This window comes from Grampus griseus (genome assembly GCF_964374135.1).
Source record: "Grampus griseus genome assembly, chromosome: 18".
NCBI lineage: Eukaryota > Metazoa > Chordata > Mammalia > Artiodactyla > Delphinidae > Grampus > Grampus griseus.
The window spans coordinates 18,663,625-18,684,729 of NC_139012.1; the positions used below are offsets into that span (position 1 = coordinate 18,663,625).

The window sequence follows — 21,105 nt, forward strand, 5'->3', positions numbered from 1 at the left end:
CAGGTTTGTAGTTCCTGTTGTTTTTGGTGTCTGTCCCCAGTGGCTAAGGTTGGTTCAGTGGGTTGTGTAGGCTTCCTGGTGGAGGGGACTAGTGCCTGTGTTCTGGTGGATGAGGCTGGATCTTGTTTCTCTGGTGGGCAGGTCCACGTCTGGTGGTGTGTTTTGGGGTGTCTGTGGACTTATTATGATTTTATGCAGCCTCTCTGCTAACGGGTGGGGTTGTTTTCCTGTCTTGCTAGTCGTTTGGCATAGGGTGTCCAGCACTGTAGATTGCTGGTTGTTGAGTGAAGCTGGGTGCTGGTGTCGAGATGGAGATCTCTGGGACATTTTCGCCGTTTGATATTACGTGGAGCTGGGAGGTCTCTTGTGGACCAGTGTCCTGAAGTTGGCTCTCCCACCTCAGAAGCACAGCACTGACTCCTGGCTGCAGCACCAAGAGCCTTTCATACACATGGCTCCTCAATTTGGGATGATTCGTTGTCTATTCATGTATTCCACAGATGCAGGGTACATCAAGTTGATTGTGGAGCTTTAATCCTCTGCTTCTGAGGCTGCTGGGAGAGATTTCCCTTTCTCTTCTTTGTTCACACAGCTCCCAGGGACTCAGCTTTGGACTTGGCCAAGCCTCTGCATGTAGGTCGCCGGAGGGCGTCTGTTCTTCACTCAGACTGGACGGGGGTTAAAGGAGGCGCTGATTCGAGGGCTCTGGCTCACTCAGGCCGGGGGTAGGGAGCGGCACAGAGTGCGGGGTGAGCCTGCGGCGGCAGAGGCCGGCGTGACATTGCACCAGCATGAGGTGCACCGTGCATTCTTCTGGGGGAGTTGTCCCTGGATCACGGGACCCTGGCAGTGGCGGGCTGCATAGGCTCCCCGGAAGGGAGGTGTGGACAGTGACCTGTGCTCACACACAGGCTTCTTGGTGGCAGCAGCAGCAGCCTTAGCGTCTCATGCCTGTCTCTGAGGTCCGCGGTTTTAGCCGCGGCTCGTGCCCATCTCTGGAGCTCCTTTAAGCAGCGCTCTTAATCCCCTCTCCTCACGCACCAGGAAACGAAGAGGGAAGAAAATGTCTGTTGCCTCTTCGGCAGGTCCAGACTCTTTCCCGGACTCCCTCCTGGCCAGCGTTGGTGCACTAATCCCCTGCAGGCTGTGTTCGTACCACCAACCCTGGTCCTCTCCCTCTGCTGGACCGAAGCCCAAGCCTCAGCTCCCAGCCCCGCCCGCCCAGGCGAATGAGCAGAGCAGCCTCTCAGGCTGGTGAGTGCTGGTCAGCACCGATCCTCTGTGCGGGAATCTCTCTGCTTTGCCCTCCGCATCCCTGTTGCTGTGCTCTCCTCCGCCACCTGCAGTCTGTGCCTGCAAAGGGGCTTCTAGAGTGTGGAAACCTTTCCGTCTTCATGGCTCCCTCCCACGGGTGCAGGTCCCTATCCTTTTGTCTCTGTTTATTCTTTTTTCTTTTGTCCTACCCAGGTACGTGGGGAGTTTCTTGCCTTTTGGGAGGTCTGAGGTCTTCTGTCAGCGTTCAGTAGGTGTTGTGTAGGAGTTGTTCCACGTGTAGATGTATATCTGTGGGGAGGAAGGTGATCTCCGTGACTTACTCTTCCGCCATCTTCCCTAATCCCCTCTGACATTTTCATTTCTTAAGTGATTATCTTTTCATTAATTTACTGTGTATTGTATTAAAAAAGAAAGAGAGTAGGACTCATTTTCAAGTTTTATATTTGAAATGGTAAGATCCTTTGTTCATGGGAAGAAATTAAATAATAGTTTTATCCTCAATTTATGGCTGGTCAATTACTTCACTCTCACCATGCTTACAGGCTGCCAAGATAACAATACATTGATACTACTATGTCTTAAACCTTTAGCTGACCTAGTAAAGAAAACAAATTTTATTTAGGAACTAGCTTTTTCAAGACAGTGAATAAAACTTTCTTGCAATTTACAAAAGCACGAACAGCAACATACACATTTTCAGCCTAGGTAGTAAAATATGCGAATTAATAATACAATGGTAATTCCCAGTGCAGATGGGAAAACATTGTTTTAACTTCTCTGATAATAATTTGACCTTAGATATCAGGATTTTTACTCCCAGCATTTCATTTTGATTAGAACTTAAGAATATAATACAATAAACTTTAAAAAGTTACCACGACATTCATCACAGCGTGGCTTATAAAAGTACCACAATGGATATCTTCTCAAAATTCCATGGAATTGTTGGGAATTACTGAAATAAGTTATAGCACCCCCATGTATTAAAATATTATAATGCCATTAAAATCACAGTCTGAAATTCCATTTATGAAATAAGTAAAGTGAGTGAGTTGAGACTCTCAGTATGTTTTGAGAAGTGACACACTTGAATGAATCCATGTACCCATTATACTACCTGTGATTATTTCTGGTTATTTGAATAATGGACAACTTTTTCTTTGAACCAGTTTGCATTTTTCTAATTAGTTTATAGGTAACAGACATTACAGATAATTAAAAATTATTTTTAAAAAATGGATCTAGGCAAGCCCATAATTTTCAGTAGATAGTATCCACACAGGACATAACATTTTGTCTCTGTGTTCAAATCTGAGGAAAGACAAGTTAAAAACAGTTATGAAAGCTGGGTACTCTGAATAACCTCTTCTACTACTTTGTCAAGTGGAGTATTTTTAGACATTTCAGACACATACACTGTGCACCGTTCACTTGCTCTCTGTCAGAGCCTTCTGTGTCCTGTAATTTTACACTCTAAAAATAGTGGTGAAATATTGATTTCCTCTCTAACTTCTGCCCAGCCTTTAGTTGGATGCCTGGTAAGGATTCCACTCTGAGAAGATCAGTACTTGACCCTGCACTTTATTCTTTAGTGAAGAAGCACATTGCATCTTCATACTTTCACCTCCGGCTGTCTATGTCTTTTTCTTGGCATTTGTGTTGTTATAGTACATTCAAAGGAGGATCATTATTTTACTTTAAACGCAGCCAATGATAAGGTATCCAAAGTGTGTACAGGTTTTCCAAGAAGGCAAACACCTATTCCCAACAAGGCAGTAGCTATATTGGTTATTTGTTTATTTATTCGTAAATAAATTGCCATGGATTAAACTCAGCAATGTATATAAATTTGTAACATTTCCTTGGAGTATTAGTTGTAATGAGCAACTAAATTATAATCTCTCTGAAAACAGAAAGATTTATTTTTTTTGGATTTATGTCAAAATAAGTATTTAGTACATAGCTAGTGAATCATAGAAGAGACTAAAAAGATCAGTTGCAAACATAAGCATACGTTAGAATTTTGTATATGATTCATTCATTCACTTATTTTCCCAACAAATATTAAATTATTAGTAATTATTAATTTATTAAAATAGTTTAGTGGAAGACTATAATATAAAGTCAATACTTTCAATGAAAAAAATGATCAATGAATAAATGATGTTGGGACAATTTGAATAAATCAAACCCAATACCACTGTGGCAAGGAGGCATATACTTTCTGTAGGAGGCTCTGAAAAGTCATTTGGGTTTGGGTAACACAATTGAGGGTAAAATTGGTTCCTAATGGAATATGTTTTCAATTTCTTTATTTTAGTGAGTCTGTAGCCTTATTTAAGCAAAACTTGAATCAGTAACGGATGGGAAATTTAAGTTTCTAAGGATTTGTAATATAATATCACACAATATTATAGTGATGAATAAGTTTTTAAAGTGGTATAAATGTTAGTTTAATTTAGGTAGTCTTTCAAAGTACTAGAAGTATTTATATGAAAGTAATTGAAATTAAATACAAGTTGCAGGAAAGAGGAAATATACCAAACAGTGTAATGCTTATTTTTAAACCATTAAAATAATAGGAAATGTGGAAAAATAAGCACATTATTTGTAGAGTAAAATCAAGGAGTGTTAATAACTCATTCTTTTCTAAAGTAAATACCTTAAAGCTTTTTAGACTTTTATACAACTTTTTCAGAAAACAGACTTATGAAATATCTTTAAAAATGCAATGATACAGAATTTTATAACTTGTATATAACTAGTTTTTATGGAAAAAGAATATCATCCTTGCTCTATTTGTAGATACTTTATAAATTTTTATATAAATTATTTAGCAAAATATCTAAGCCTAAATATGTCTTCTACTGAACATCTTCTTAATAATAACAATCCAGATGGCAAAAGTGGGGTTTGTCTGGAGCATTTGCTGCTGTAATTGGAGGCCTGGGGTGTAGAAAACACAGGGTGGGAAGATGGCAGAAGAGTAAGACGCGGAGATCACCTTCCTCCCCACAGATACACCAGAAATACATCTACGCATGGAACAACTCCTACAGAACACCTACTGAAGGCTGGCAGAAGACCTCAGACCTCCCAAAAGGCAAGAAACCCCCACGTACCTGGGTAGGGCAAAAGAAAAAAGAATAAACAGAGACAAAAGGATAGGGGCGGGACCTGCACCAGTGGGAGGGAGCTGTGAAGGAGGAAAGGTTTCCACACACGAGGAAGCCCCTCCGCGGGTGGAGACTGCAGGTGGTGGAGCGGGGAAGTTTGGAGCCGCGGAGGAGAGCGCAGTAACGGGTGCGGAGGGCAAAGCGGGGAGATTCCTGCACAGAGGATCAGGGCCGACCGGCATTCACCAGCCCGAGAGGCTTGTCTGCTCACCCGCCGGGGCGGGCGGGGCTGCGAGCTGAGGCTCGGGCTTCGGAGCACAGGGAGAGGACTGGGGTTAGCAGCGTGAACACAGCCTGAAGGGGTTAGTGCACCACGGCTAGCTGGGAGGGAGTCCGGGAAAAGGTCTGGAGCTGCCAAAGAGGCAAGAGACTCTTTGTTTCCTGGTGCGCGAGGAGAGGGGATTAAGAGCGCTGCTTAAAGGAGCTCCAGAGATGGGCGCGAGCCGCGGCTAAAAGCGCAGATCCCAGAGACGGGCATGAGATGCTAAAGCTTCTGCTGCTGCCACCACCAAGAAGCCTGTGTGCGAGCACAGGTCACTATCCACATCCCTCTTCCGGGGAGCCTGTGCAGCCCGCCACTGCCAGGTTCCCGGGATCCAGGGACAACTTCCCCAGGAGAATGCACAGCGAGCCTCCGGCTGGTGCAATGTCTCGCCAGCCACTGCCGCTGCAGGCTCACCCCGCACTCCGTGCCCCTCCCTCCCCCCAGCCTGAGTGAGCCAGAGCCCCTGAATCATTAGCTCCTTTAACCCCCGTCCTGTTTGAGCGAAAAACAGACGCCCTCCGGCAACCTACACACAGAGGCGGGGCCAAATCGAAAGCTGAGCCCCTGGGAGCTGTCAGAACAAAGAAGAGAAAGGGAAATCTCTCCCAGCAGCCTCGGAAGCAGCGGATTAAACCTCCACAATCAACTTGATGTACCCTGCATCTGTGGAATACATGAATAGACAACGAATCATCCCAAATTAAGGAAGTGGACTTTGAGAGCAAGATTTCTGGTTTTTCCCCTTTTCCTCTTTTTGTGAGTGTGTATGTGTATGCTTCTGTGTGAGATTTTGTCTGTATAGCTTTGCTTTCACCATTTGTCCAAGGGTTCTATCCGTCCGTTTTTTTCTTTTTTTCCTTAATAATTAATTTTAATAACTTTTTAATTTTACTTTATCTTCTTTTTTTCTTTCTTTCTTTCCTTCCTTCCCTCCTTTAAACAGATCATCCCAAATTGAGGAGGTGGACTTTGAGAGCAAGATTTATGATTTTTCCCCTTTTCCTCTTTTTGTGAGTGTGTATGTGTATGCTTCTGTATGAGATTTTGTCTGTATAGCTCTGCTTCCACCATTTGTCCTAAGGTCCTATCCATCCATTTTTTTTCTTAGTATTTTTAATTTAATTACTTTATTTTATTTTACTTTAATTTATTTTATCTTCTTTCTTTCTTTCTTTTTTCCTTCCTTCCGTCCTTCCTCCCACTGTCCCTCCCTCCCTCCTTTCTTTCTTTCCTTCTTTTCTTGTTTCCTTCTTCCTTCCTTCCCTCCTTTCTTTCTTCCTACTTCTACTAATTATTTCTATTTTTTCTCCCTTTTATTCTGAGCCGTGTGGATGAAAGGCTCTTGGTGCTGCAGCCAGGAGTCGTGCTGTGCCTCTGAGGTGGGAGAGCCAACTTCAGGACACTGGTCCACAAGAGACCTCCCAGCTCCACGTAATATCAAACGGCAAAAATCTCCCAGAGATCTCCATCTCAACACCAGCACCCAGCTTCACTCAACGACCAGCAAGCTACAGTGCTGGACACCCTATGCCAAACAACTAGCAAAACAGGACAACCCCACCCATTATCAGAGAGGCTGCCTAAGATCATAATAAGTCCACAGACACCCCAAAACATACCACCAGACGTGGACCTGCCCACCAGAAAGACAAGATCCAGCCTCATCCACCAGAACACAGGCACTAGTCCCCTCCACCAGGAAGCCTACACAACCCACTGAACCAACCTTAGCCACTGGGGACAGACACCAAAAACAACGGGACCTATGAACCTATAGCCTGCAAAAAGGAGACCCCCAAACACAGTAAGCTAAGCAAAGTGAGAAGACAGAAAAACACACAGCAGATGAAGGAGCAAGATAAAAACCCACCAGACCTAACAAATGAAGAGGAAATAGGCAGTCTGCCTGAAAAAGAATTCAGAATAATGATAGTAAAGATGATCCAAAATCTTGGAAATAGAATAGACAAAATGCAAGAAACATTTAACAAGGACCTAGAAGAACTAAAGATGAAACAAACAACAATGAACAACACAATAAATGAAATTAAAAATACTCTAGATGGGATCAATAGCAGAATAACTGAGGCAGAAGAACAGATAAGTGGCCTGGAAGATAAATAGTGGAAATAACTACTGCAGAGCAGAATAAAGAAAAAAGAATGAAAAGAACTGAGGACAGTGTCAGAGACCTCTGGGACAACATTAAACGCACCAACATTCAAATTACAGGGGTTCCAGAAGAAGAAGAGAAAAAGAAAGGGAGTGAGAAAATATTTGAAGAGATTATAGATAAAAACTTCCCTAATACGGGAAAGGAAATAGTAATCAAGTCCAGGAAGCACAGAGAGTCCCATACAGGATAAATCCAAGGAGAAACATGCCAAGACACATATTAATCAAACTGTCAAAAATTAAATACAAACAAATCATACTAAAAGCAGCAAGGGAAAAACAACAAATAACACACAAGGGAATCCCTATGAGGTTAACAGCTGATCTTTCAGCAGAAACTCTGCAAGCCAGAAGGGACTGGCAGGACATATTTAAAGTGATGAAGGAGAAAAACCTGCAACCAAGATTACTCTACCCAGCAAGGATCTCATTCAGAATTGATGGAGAAATTAAAACCTTTACAGAAAAGCAAAAGCTGAGAGAGTTCAGCACCACCAAACCAGCTTTACAACAAATGCTAAAGGAACTTCTTTAGGCAAGAAACACAAGAGAAGGAAAAGACCTACAATAACGAAACCAAAACAATTAAGAAAATGGGAATAGGAACATACATATTGATAATTACCTTAAATGTAAATGGACTAAATGCTCCCACCAAAAGACACAGATTGGCTGAATGGATACAAAAACAAGACCCATATATATGCTGTCTACAAGAGACCCACTTCAGACCTAGAGACACATACAGACTGAAAGTAAGGGGATGGAAAAAGATATTCCATGCAAATGGAAACCAAAAGAAAGCTGGAGTAGCAATTCACATATCAGACAAAATAGACTTTAAAATAAAGAGTATTAGAAGAGACAAAAAAGGACTCTACGTAATGGTCAAGGGATCGATCCAAGAAGATATAACAATTGTAAATATTTATGCACCCAACATAGGAGCACCTCAATACATAAGGCAAATACTAACAGCCATAAAAGGGGAAATCGACAGTAACACATTCATAATAGGGAACTTTAACACCCCACTCTCACCAATGGACAGCTCATCCAAAATGAAAATAAATAAGGAAACACAAGCTTTAAATGATACATTAAACAAGATGGACTTAATTGATATTTATAGGACATTCCATCCAAAAACACAGAATACACATTTTTCTCAAGTGCTCATGGAACCTTCTCCAGGATAGATCATATCTTGGGTCACAAATCAAGCCTTGGTAAATTTAAGAAAATTGAAATTGTATCAAGTATCTTTTCCGACCACAACGCTATGAGACTAGATTTCAATTACAGGAAAAGATCTGTAAAAAATACAAACACACGGAGGCTAAACAATACACTACATAAAAACGAAGTGATTACTGAAGAAATCAAAGAGGAAATAAAAAAATACCTAGAAACAAAAGACAGTGGAGAGATGACAATCCAAAACCTATGGGATGCAGCAAAAGAAGTTCTAAGAGGGTAGTTTATAGCAATACAAGCCTACCTTAAGAAACAGGAAACATCTCGAATAAACAACCTAACCTTGCACCTAAAGCAATGAGAGAAACAAGAACAAACAACCCCAAAGTTAGCAGAAGGAAAGAAATCATAAAAATTAGATCAGAAATAAATGAAAAAGAAATGATAGCAAAGATCAATAAAACTAAAAGCTGGTTCTTTGAGAAGATAAACCAAATTGATAAACCATTAGTCAGACGCATCAAGAAAAAAAGAGAGAAGACTCAAATCAATAGAATTAGAAATGAAAAAGGAGAAGTAACAACTGACACTGCAGAAATACAGAAGATCATGAGAGATTACTACAAGCAACTCTATGCCAATAAAGTGGACAACCTGGAAGAAATGGACAAATTCTTAGAAGTGCACAACCTGCCAAGACTGAATCAGAAAGAAATAGAATATATGAACAGACCAACCACAAGCACTGAAATTGAAACTGTGATTAAAAATCTTCCAACAAACAAAAGCTCAGGAACAGGTGGCTTCACAGGCGAATTCTATCAAACATTTAGAGAAGAGCTAACATCTATCCTTCTCAAACTCTTCCAAATTATAGCAGAGGGAGGAACACTCCCAAACTCATTCTATGAGGCCACCATCACCTTGATACCAAAACCAGACAAGAATGTCACAAAGAAAGAAAACTACAGGCAAATATCACTGATGAACATAGATGCAAAAATCCTCAACAAAATACTAGCAAACAGAATCCAGCAGCACATTAAAAGGATCATACACCATGATCAAGTGGGGTTTATCCCAGGAATGCAAGGATTCTTCAATATACTCAAATCAATCAATGTGATAAACCATATTAACAAATTGAAGCAGAAAAACCATATGATCATCTCAATAGATGCAGAGAAAGCTTTTGACAAAATTCAACACCCATTTATGATAAAAACCCTGCAGAAAGTAGGGATAGAGGGAACTTTCCTCAACATAATAAAGGCCATACATGACAAACCCACCCAACATCATCCTCAATGGTGAAAAACTGAAAGCATTTCCACTAAGATCAGGAACAAGACAAGGTTGTCCACTCTCACCACTCTTATTCAACATAATTTTGGAAGTTTTAGCCATAGCAATCAGAGAAGAAAAGGAAATAAAAGGAATACAAATCTGAAAAGAAGAAGTAAAGCTATCACTGTTTGCAGATGACATGATACTATACATAGAGAAGCCTAACGATGCTACCAGAAAACTACTAGAGCTAATGTATTAATTTGGTAAAGTAGCAGGATACAAAATTAATGCACAGGAATCTCTGGCATTCCTATACACTAATGATTAAAAATCTGAAAGTGAAATCAAGGAAACACTCCCATTTACCACTGCAACAAAAAGAATAAAATATCTAGGAATAAACCTCCCTAAGGAGACAAAAGACCTGTATGCAGAAAATTATAAGACACTGATGAAAGAAATTAAAGATCATACAAATAGATGGAAAGATATACCATGTTCTTGGATTGGAAGAATCAACATTGTGAAAATGACTCTACTACCCAAAGCAATCCACAGATTCAGTGCAATCCCTATCAAACTACCACTGGCATTTTTCACAGAACTAGAACAAAAAATTTCACAATTTGTATGGAAACACAAAAGACCCCGAATAGCCAAAGCAATCTTGAGAATGAAAAACGGAGTTGGAGGAATCAGTCTCCCTGACTTCAGACTATACTACAAAGCCACAGTAATCAAGACAGTATAGTACTTGCACAAAAACAGAAAGGTAGATCAATGGAACAGGACAGAAAGCCCAGAGATAAACCCACGCACATATGGTCACCTTATCTTTGATAAAGTAGGCAGGAATGTACAGTGGAGAAAGGACAGCCTCTTCAATAAGTGGTGTTGGGAAAACTGGACAGGTACATGTAAAAGTATGAGATTGGATCACTCCCTAACACCATACACAAAAATAAGCTCAAAATGGATTAAAGACCTAAATGTAAGGCCAGAAACTATCAAACTGTTAAGAGGAAAACATAGGCAGAACACTCTATGACATAAATCACAGCAAGATCCTTTTTGACCCACCTCCTAGAGAAATGGAAATAAAAACAAAAATAAACAAATGGGACCTAATGAAACTTCAAACTTTTTTGCACAGCAAAGGAAACCATAAACAATACCAAAAGACAACCCTCAGAATGGGAGAAGATATTTGCAAATGAAGCAACTGACAAAGGTTTAATTTCCAAAATTTACAAGCAGCTCATGCAGCTCAATAACAAAAAAACAAACAACCCAATCCAAAAATGGGCAGAAGACCTAAATAGACATTTCTCCAAAGAAGATATACAGACTGCCAACAAACACATGAAAGAATGCTCAACATCATTAATCATTAAAGAAATGCAAATCAAAACTACAATGAGATATCATCTCACAGCAGTCAGAATGGCCATCATCAAAAAACTAGAAACAGTAAGTGCTGGAGAGGGTGTGGAGAAAAGGGAACACTCTTTCACTGCTGGTGGGAATGTGAATTGGGACATCCCCTATGGAGGACAGTATGCAGGTTCCTTAAAAAACTACAAATAGAACTACCATATGAAACAGCAATCCCACTACTGGGCATATACCCTGAGAAAACCATAATTCAAAAAGAGTCATGTACCAAAATGTTCACTGCAGTTCTATTTACAATAGCCCGGAGATGGAAACAACCTAAGTGGCCACCGTCGGATGAATGGATAGAGAAGAAATGGCACATATATACAATGGAATATTACTCAGCCATAAAAAGAAATGAAATTGAGCTATTTGTAATGAGGTGGATAGACCTAGAGTCTGTCATACAGAGTAAAGTAAGTCAGAAAGAGAAAGACAAATACCATATGCTAACACATATATATGGAATTTAAGGGGAAAAAAAGTCATGAAGCACCTAGGGGTAAGAAAGGAATAAAGACACAGACCTACTAGAGAACGGACTTGAGCATATGGGGAGGGGGATGGGTGAGGTCTGACAAAGCGAGAGAGAGGCATGGACATATATACACTACCAAACATAAGGTAGATAGCTAGTGGGAAGCAGCCGCATAGCACAGGGAGATCAGCTTGGTGCTTTGTGACCGCCTGGAGTGGTGGGATAGGGAGGGTGGCAGGGAGGAAGATGGAAGAGGGAAGAGATATGGGAACGTATGTATATGTATAAGTGATTCACTTTGTTATAAAGCAGAAACTAACACACCATTGTAAAGCAATTATACCTCAATAAAGATGTTAAAAAAAGAAACCACAGGGTGATGGGAGAGACCGCAGACAAGTTTGAGAGCCCTGGCCTGGCTGCCCTGAGGCTGGTATCCCAATAAATTAGCTCTTCAAAGGGTTATTCCTAAAACTTAGGACCTGTTTGGAAGGGGAGAGGCAGCACCTCCAAAGGAGGGCCTCTGGAGTGTGGAGTTCCAGAGTTTGGAGGCAGCAAACTCATCAATATCTGCTCATTTGTTCTGATGTCTCGGAGTAAAGCATTTGCTCTTGTGCACATGAGGAAAGTCTGAAGGGAATTGTGCCTTTACGAATTGTGGCCAAATCAGTTCATACCTATCAGTGCCAATAAATTATGTCCGTGAACGTCTGGTTCTTCAAAACAGAGCCGTTTGGCTGACAGGGTCTTTGTGCTCTGACCAGGTGTCAGACCTGAGCCTCTGAAGTGGGAGAACTGAATTCAGGGCATTGGACCACCAGAGGCCTCCTGGCCTCACATAATATCAATTGACAAGAGTTCTCCCAGAGATCTCCATCTCAACACTAAGACCCACCTCCACTAAATGACCAGCAAGCTCCAGTGCTAGACACCCCATGCCAAACAAATAGCAAGACAGGAGCCCCACCCATTAGCAGAGAGGCTGCCTAAAATCATACTAAGTTCACAGACACACCAAAACACACCACCGGACATGGTACTGCCTACCAGAAAGACAAGATCCAGCCTCATTCACCAGAACACAGGCACCAGTCCCCTCCACCAGGGAGCCTATACAACCCACTGAACCAACCTTATCCATTGGGGGCAGACACCAAAAACAACAGGAACTACAAACTTGCAGCCAGTGAAAAGCAGACCCCAAACACAGTAAGTTAAGCAAAATGAGAAAACAGAGAAATATGTAGCAGAAAAGGAGCAAGATAATAACCCACCAGACCAAACAAATGAAGAGGAAACAGGCAGTCTATCTGAAAAAGAATTCAGAGTAATGATAGTGAAGATGATGCAAAATCTTGGAAACAGAATGGAGAAAATACAAGAAACGTTTAACAAGCACCTAGAAAAACTAAAGAGCAAACAAACAATGGAGAACAGCAATAAATGAAATTTAAAATTCTCTAGAAGGAATCAACAGCAGAATAACTGAGGCAGAAGAACAGACAGGTGACCTGGAAGATAAAATAGTGGAAATAACTACCGCAGCAGAATAAAGTTAAAAGAATGAAAAGAATTGAGGACAGTCTCAGAGACCTCTGGGACAACATTAAGTGCACCAATATTTGAATTATAGGTGTCCCAGAAGAAGAAGGGAAAAAGAAAGGGACTGAGAAAATATTTGAAGAGATTATAGTTGAAACTTCCCTAATATGGGAAAGGAAATAGTCAATCAAGTCCAGGAAACGCAGCGAGTCCCATACAGGATAAATCCAAGGAGAAACATGCCAAGACAAATATTAATCAAACTATCAAAAATTAAATACAAAGAAAAAATATTAAAGCAGCAAGGGAAAAGCAACAAATAACACACAAGGGAATCCCCATAAGGTTAACAGCTGATCCTTCAGCAGAAACTCTGCAAGCCAGAAGAGAGTGGCAGGACACATTTCAAGTGATGAAAGGAAAAAACCTACAACCAAGATTACCCAGCAAAGATCTCATTTAGATTTGATGGAAAAGTTAAAACCTTTAAAGACAAGCAAGAGCTAAGGGAATTCAGAACCATAAAACCAGCTTTACAACAAATGCTAAAGGAACTTCTCTAGGTAGGAAACACAAGAGAAGGAAAAGACCTACAATAACAAACCCAAAACAATTAAGAAAACCAAAACAATTAAGAAAGTACATATCAATGACTACCTTAAATGTAGATGGATTAAATGCTCCAACCAAAAGACATAGACTGGCTGAATGGATACAAAAACAAGACCATGTATATGCTGTCTACAAGAGACCCTCTTCAGACCAAGGGACACATACAGACTGAAAATGAGGGGATGGAAAAAGATATTCCATGCAAATGGAAATCAAAAGAAAGCTGGAGTAGCAATTCTCAGACAAAATGGACTTTAAAATAAAGACTATTACAAGAGACAAAGAAGGACACTACATAATGATCAAGGGATCAATCCAAGAGGAAGATATAACAATTATAAATATTTATGCACCCAACATAGGAGCACCTCAGTACATAAGGCAAACGCTAATAGCCATAAAAGGGGAAATCGACAGAAACACAATAATAGTAGGGGACTTTAACACCCCACTTTAACCAATGGACAGATCAATCAAAATGAAATAAGTAAGTAAATACAAGCTTTAAATGACACATTAAACACGATGAACCTAACTGATATTTATAGGACATTCCATCCAAAAACAAGATAATACACTTTCTTCTCAAGTGCTCATGGGATATTCTCCAGGATAGATCATATGTTGGGTCACAAATCAAGCCTTGGTAAATTTAAGAAAACTGAAATCGTATCAAGTATCTTTTCCAGCCACAACGCTATGAGACTAGATATCAATTACAGGGAAAAAACTAAAAAATACAAACACACGGAGGCTAAACAATACACTACTAAATAACCAAGAGATCACTGAAGAAATCAAAGAGGAAATCAAAAGATACCTAGAAACAAAATGACAATGAAAACATGACAACCCAAAACATATGGGATGCAGCAAAAGCAGTTCTAAGAGGGAAATTTATAGCAATACAGTCCTACCTCAAGAAATAAGAAAAATCTCATATAAACAACCTAACATTACACATAGAGCAATTAGAGAAAGAAGCACAAAAGCCCCCCAAATTTAGCAGAAGACCTCATAAAGATCAGATCAGAAATAAAAAGAAATGAAGAAAACGATAGTAAAGATCAATAAAACTAAAAGCTGGTTCTTTGAGAAGATAAAAAATATTGATAAACCATTAGCCAGACTCATCAAGAGAAAAAGGAAGACTCAAGTCAACAGAATTAGAAATGAAAAAGGAAAAGTAACAACTAACACTGCAGAAATACAAAGGATCATGAGCAACTACAGGCCAATAAAATGGACAGCTGCAAGAAATGGACAAATTCTTAGAAAAGCACAACCTTCCAAGACTGAACCAGGAAGAAACAGAAAATATAAACAGAACCACCACAAGCACTTAAATTGAAACTGTGCTTTAAAATCTTCCAACAAACAAAAGCCCAGGATAAGATGGCTTTACAGGCAAATTCTATGAAACATTTAGAGAAGAGCTAACACCTATCCTTCCCAAACTCTTCCAAAATATAGCAGAGGAGGAACACTCCCAAACTCATTCTACGAGGCCACCATCACCCTGACACCAAAACAAGGCAAAGATGTCACAAAAAAAGAAAACTGCTGGCCAATATCACTGATGAACCGAGATGCGAAAATCCTCAACAAAATACTAGCAAACAGAATCCAGCAGCATATTAAAAGGATCATACACCATGATCAATTGGGGTCTATCCCAGGAATGCAAGGATGCTTCAATATACCTAAATCAGTCAGTGTGATATACCATATTAAAAAACTAACTGATAAAATCCATATGATCATCTCAATAAATGCACAAAAAGCTTTCAATAAAATTCAACAACCATTTATGATAAAAACCCTCCAGAAAATAGGCATAGAGAGAACTGACCTCAACATAATAAAGGTTGTATATGACAAACCCACAGCTAACATCGTTCTCAATTGTAACAAACTGAAACCATTTCCACTAATATCAGGAACAAGATAAGGTTATCCACTCACCACTGTTATTCAACATAGTTTTGGAATTTTTAGCAACAGCAATAAGAGAAGAAAAAGAAATAAAAGGAATCCAAATTGGAAAAGAAGAAGTAAAGCTGTCACTGTTTGCAGATGACATGATAGTATACATAGAGAATCCTAAAGATGCTACCAGAAAACTACTAGAGCTAATCAATGAATTTGGTAAAGTAGCAGGATACAAAAATTAATGCACAGAAATCTCTTGCATTCCTATACACTAATGATGAAAAATCTGAAACAGAAATTAAGGAAACACTCCCATATACCATTGCAACAAAAAGTATAAAATACCTAGGAATAAACCTACCTAAGGAGACAAAAGACCTGTATGCAGAAAACTATAACACACTGATGAAAGAAATTAAAGATGATACAAATAGATGGAGAGATATACCATGTTCTTGGATTGGAAGAATCAACATTGTGAAAATGACTCTACTACCCAAAGCAATCTACAGATTCAATGCAATCCCTATCACACTACCAGTGGCATTTTTCACAGAACTAGAACAAAAAACTTCACAATTTCCATGGAAACACAAAAGACCCAGAATAGCCAAAGCAATCTTGAGAAAGAAAAACGGAGCTGGAGGAATCAGGCTCCCTGACTTCAGACTATACTACAAAGCTACAGTAATCAAGACAGTACAGTACTGGCACAAAAACAGAAATATAGATCAATGGAACAGGATAGAAAGCCCAGAGATAAACCCACACACATATGGTCACCTTATCTTTGATAAAGGAGGCAAGAATATACAATGGAGAAAAGACAGCCTCTTCAATAAGTGGTGTTGTGATAACTGGACAGCTACATTTAAAAGAATGAAATTAGAACACTCCCTAACACCATACACAAAAATAAACTCAAAATGGATTAAAGACCTAAATGTAAGGCCAGACACTATCAAACTCTTAGAGGAAAACATAGGTAGAACCCTCTATGACATAAATCACAGCAAGATCTGTTTTGACCCACCTCCTAGAGAAATGGAAATAAGAACAAAAATAAACAAATGGGACCTAATTAAACTTAAAAGCTTTTGCACAACAAAGGAAGCCATAAACAAGCTGAAAAGACAACTCTCCGAATGGGAGAAAATATTTGCAAATGAAGCAACTGACTCTCCAAAATATACAAGCAACTCATGCAGCTCAATAACAAGAAAACAAACAACCCAATCCAAAAATGGGCAGAAGACCTAAATAGACATTTCTCCAAAGAAGATATACAGATTGCCCACAAACACATGAAAGGATGCTCAACATCACTAATCATTAGAGAAATGCAAATCAAAACTACAATGAGGTATTACCTCACTCCAGTCAGTATAGCTATCATCAAAAAATCTACAAACAATAAATGCTGCAGAGGGTGTGGAGAAAAGGGAACAGTCTTGCACTGTTGGTGGGTATGTAAACTGATATAGCCACTATGGAGAACAGTATGGAGGTTCCTTAAAAAACTAAAAATAGAACTACCATACGACCCAGCAAGCCCACTACTGGGCATATACCCTGAGAAAACCATAATTCAAAAAGAGTCAGGTACCACAACGTTCATTGCAACACTATTTATAATAGCCAAGACATGGAAGCAACCTAAATGTCCATCGACAGATGAATGGATAAAGAAGATGTGGCACATATATATTACTGTGGAATATTATTCAGCCATAAAAAGAAACAAAATTGAGTTATTTGTAGCGAGGTGGATGGATCTAGAGTCTGTCCTACAGAGTGAAGTAAGTCAGAAAGAGAAAAACAAGTACCGTATGCTAACACATATATATGGAATCTAAGAAAACAAAATGGTTCCGATGAACCTGGAGACAGGACAGGAATAAAGACGCAGACCTACTAGAGAATGGACTTGAGGACAGGCGGGGCGGGAAGGGTAAGCTGGGATGAAGTGAGAGAGTGGCATGGACATACATACATTACCAAACGTAAAATAGGTAGCTAGTGGGAAGCAGCCGCATAGCACAGGGAGATCAGCTCGGTGCTTTGTGACCACCTAGACGGGTGGGATAGGGAGGGTGGGAGGGAGATGAAGAGCGAGGAGATATGGGGATATATGTATACGTATAGCTGATTCACTCCGTTATACAGCAGTAACTAACACAACAATGTAAACAATTATACTCCAACAAAGATGTTACAAAATAATATTAATAATAACAATCTACCCAGGGCCTGCTATGGCTATGGCAATAATTTTTGCTTTTTTGAGGGGAAGAGGATACCCATTATCAGAATTAGGAAGTTCTATTATATTACTGTACTGCAAAACAACAACAACAATTTTATGAATCAATTTTGAATTTTGCCAGATACTTTTTTCTTCATCTGTTGTGATAATATTATTTTTCTTTTTTTTCCTGTTAATATAGTTAATTGCATTGATTGATTTTCAAATATTAAACCAAATTTCCATTCATAAAATAAACGCTACTATGTCTCACAGCATCAGTGCTTTCCATTCTGACAGATTCAGTTTACTATAATCTTGGACAGGATTTTTGCTTCTACAATCATGGAAGAGTTTGGCATGTAATTTTCTATTACAAAATCCATGTCATGTTTTGGTATGGCGGGAGGGTTTGATTTGATAAAACATGTTGATATCTTTTTGGAAGGAGATTTTCATGAGAAGATTTCTAATTACAAATATATTGAAAAAATATATTTTTTCTTACGTTAGTTTTAAAATTTGTGTTTTTGAGAAATTTGTACATTTTATATTTTTCACACCTATTGGCCTGAATTTGTTTGCAATAAACTTCTGTTATCTTTTAAATTTCTATAGGATTTGTATTGTGTCCCTTTTATTTCCATTGTTGACAGCGAGTACTCTCTCCTTTTTCATAATTGGTATTAGTAGGAGTTTATCAATTGTATTAGTCATTTTAAAACACCAACTTTTGGCTTTGCTGATTTTTTCTGTTATATTTTTCTATTATTTTAAATTTTGTTCTAAGCAGTATTTTATCTATATTCCAAATCTTTTAATGTATTTTATTTTCATTACCATTAAAGTTAAAAATATTTTCTAATTTTCATTTTGGGTTATTTAGAAATGTTACTTAATTACCAAATATTTGAACTTTTTAAAGTTATTTTATTATTGATTTTATTATTGATTTTTTTTACTTGTGCTGTTCAAATCCATATTTTTCTGTTTTTGTGTGTGTGTACATGTGGTGTGTTCTATCAGCCTAAGAGACATATGTTAAAATTTCTAAGTACATATGTAGATGTATCTATTAATACAGTCTCTGTCCATCTTTTGCTTCATTTATTTTTAGCCCATGTGATTAAATTTATACAAATTTAGAGTTGTGACATCTGCCTGCTGAATTAACTGTTTTAACATTATGAAATATTCTTTTTAAAGTATAAGTTTTATGTAGAAAGCCTGTTTACATTCTGAAGTCCCATTGCTGAAACATAATTACAGCTCCTTACATAATTATAGATTCTTATGTGGTGTATTGGCTCTGGTTTCACCACATTATAGATGATATGTGTAGCACAGAGCAGAGTACACAATGGATTTTAAATAAAATAATCTCATTTTTTTCTTCAAATCATGGGATTTCTTTGTGCCTATATATCATGGTTGATATGGGCCAATATTGTTGAAAAATCTGGGAAAGACCTTGATACCCTAGGTTTGGTAATAATGGAAGGTTTATTTTTATTCTAAGGTAAAAGTGGATATAGATAATTAGAGCCTTTAAGGGAAAACAGGTGATAAGCCCCAACCTTTCTCTGTGCCATTAACAACGGCATTCGGTGATGCTGTTAACTTAATGGATAATGGCGGAAGCAGAGTAAGGATCTGGGGCTGGCAGAAGAAGTGGAATTGCTGAATCAAGGATTTGCTTAAGAAGTCAGGAGCAAACTGTAGAATACAGATTCTTGGGAAGTTCTGGGACAGGATTGCTCCCTTTCCCTCTAAAACTTACTCGGTTCAATTTAGCAGTCTTCTACTTGACACTAACCATATTCTAATATTTCTAGGTGTTGAAGTTCAAAGACAAATAAGACGCAGTTGCAGTTCTTGAGATATCTGTCATCTGATGGATGAAAGAAACAAAAACAAATGTTTTGAAGTGAAATAAAAGAGAATGTGAAGTCAGACCATTGCCAGACACAAAGGAATACCTGTGACAGTGCCAACTTGTAATGCAGCCACTAACACGAAGGGAGAGGTGGGCATAAGACAGGGAGTAAATGGAGGGGTGAATAGTAAGAGCTAATTAAATGCTTGTTTACTGGATCTTGAAATTATTGGAGATTTTTGTCAAATGTTAATTTTCATATGCAATCTAGAATATTAGTACAATTTTGCGTATTACATTTAGAGAGTAACATGTTTGTATAATAACATTAAAAAATTTTCTAATTTTTCTGTATATTATATGCACTAAAACTTTGTAAAATATATTAACTCCTCTTCCAAAAATCAATAATCTATCATCTTGTAGAAGGCACTTGTTTGCTCAAAGTTACATGTAAATAAAATTCTATGACCATTTTTTTTAATTTTAATTTTTATTTTTTTTGCGGTACGCGGGCCTCTCACTGTTGTGGCCTCTCCCGTTGCGGAGCACAGGCTCCGGATGCGCAGGCTCAGCAGCCACGGCTCACGGGCCCAGCCGCTCCGCGGCATGTGGCATCTTGCCGGACCGGGGCATGAACCCGCGTCCCCTGCATCGGCAGGTGGACTGTCAACCACTGCGCCACCACAGAAGCCCTCTATGACCTTTCTTTCCTTGTAGGTGATATTTTGATGAGAGAAGGTGAATAGCAAGAGACCTCCTATTTATATGAAGGAAACTACAGCTTTTAGATTTCTAATACTAGTGGAGGAGAATTTGACTGAGCTAAACATGTTGAAAATTCAGCCTTGACAGCTGGAAAAGATAAATGAAATCCAGTTTTTCTGCCTGGGTCATTATTTAAGTTCCTGCTTGGGATTAGGATAGGACTTGAAGGCATCACCTTCTATAGATCATCTACCTTGCTCCTAGATGCTTCCATTTATACTGGGTAAACTTGCCCCAGCAGAGATGATTTATAGGGGATGATATTCCTTGTATATGGTAAATGTCACTAAATTATACCAGGAAATTTGAAAAGCAATTAATTTAGAAAAAAATTAAGTATATGAATAATTTAAAAAATCCTTATAAGTTAATAATAGTTCAGTTCCATCTGGAATGTTACAAAATTGAAAGCCCTAGATATAACTTCTTGAGCAACTGCTCAGAAATCTGACTGTTAAAAATTGCCAAAGAGCAAAGAAGTGGAATGGGAATCATATGATGATGCATATGACAAAAGAATAAGAAGTTATGTAATTTTTTTCCTCTGGATTGATTGTCTTAGAGGTTGGAGTCTTGGTTTCCTATGTAAAGGTATGCAACTCATTTTTGATGCCTAAATACTAAGTGAATAACTCAATTATAATCTATCATCAAATTAAACATGAAAATAGACTTTTTATTTCAACTTAATAAAAATATTTTATATTAATTGAACATGTACCTACTATGTGCAAGGCACTGAGTGAAATAAACACATCAGAAATGCACAGGATCTGCTCTCAAGGAATTTTAATCTAGTAGAAGAAAGAAAGCAGACACTCAGGAAAGGATGGAGCA

The 21,105-nt window shown here is 38.7% G+C and overlaps 1 long non-coding RNA gene across 2 annotated transcripts in view; it reads left to right on the forward strand.

Annotated features, from left to right (window-relative positions):
* LOC309835852 overlaps positions 1–19,941 on the forward strand; it is a 139,331-nt gene extending 119,390 nt beyond the window's left edge. For both annotated transcript variants that reach the window (XR_014298053.1, XR_014298054.1), the window contains exon 5: positions 19,460–19,941. This is a non-coding gene — a long non-coding RNA (uncharacterized lncRNA). The remainder of the gene's footprint in view (positions 1–19,459) is intronic.
* The last annotated feature ends 1,164 nt before the right edge of the window (positions 19,942–21,105 follow it).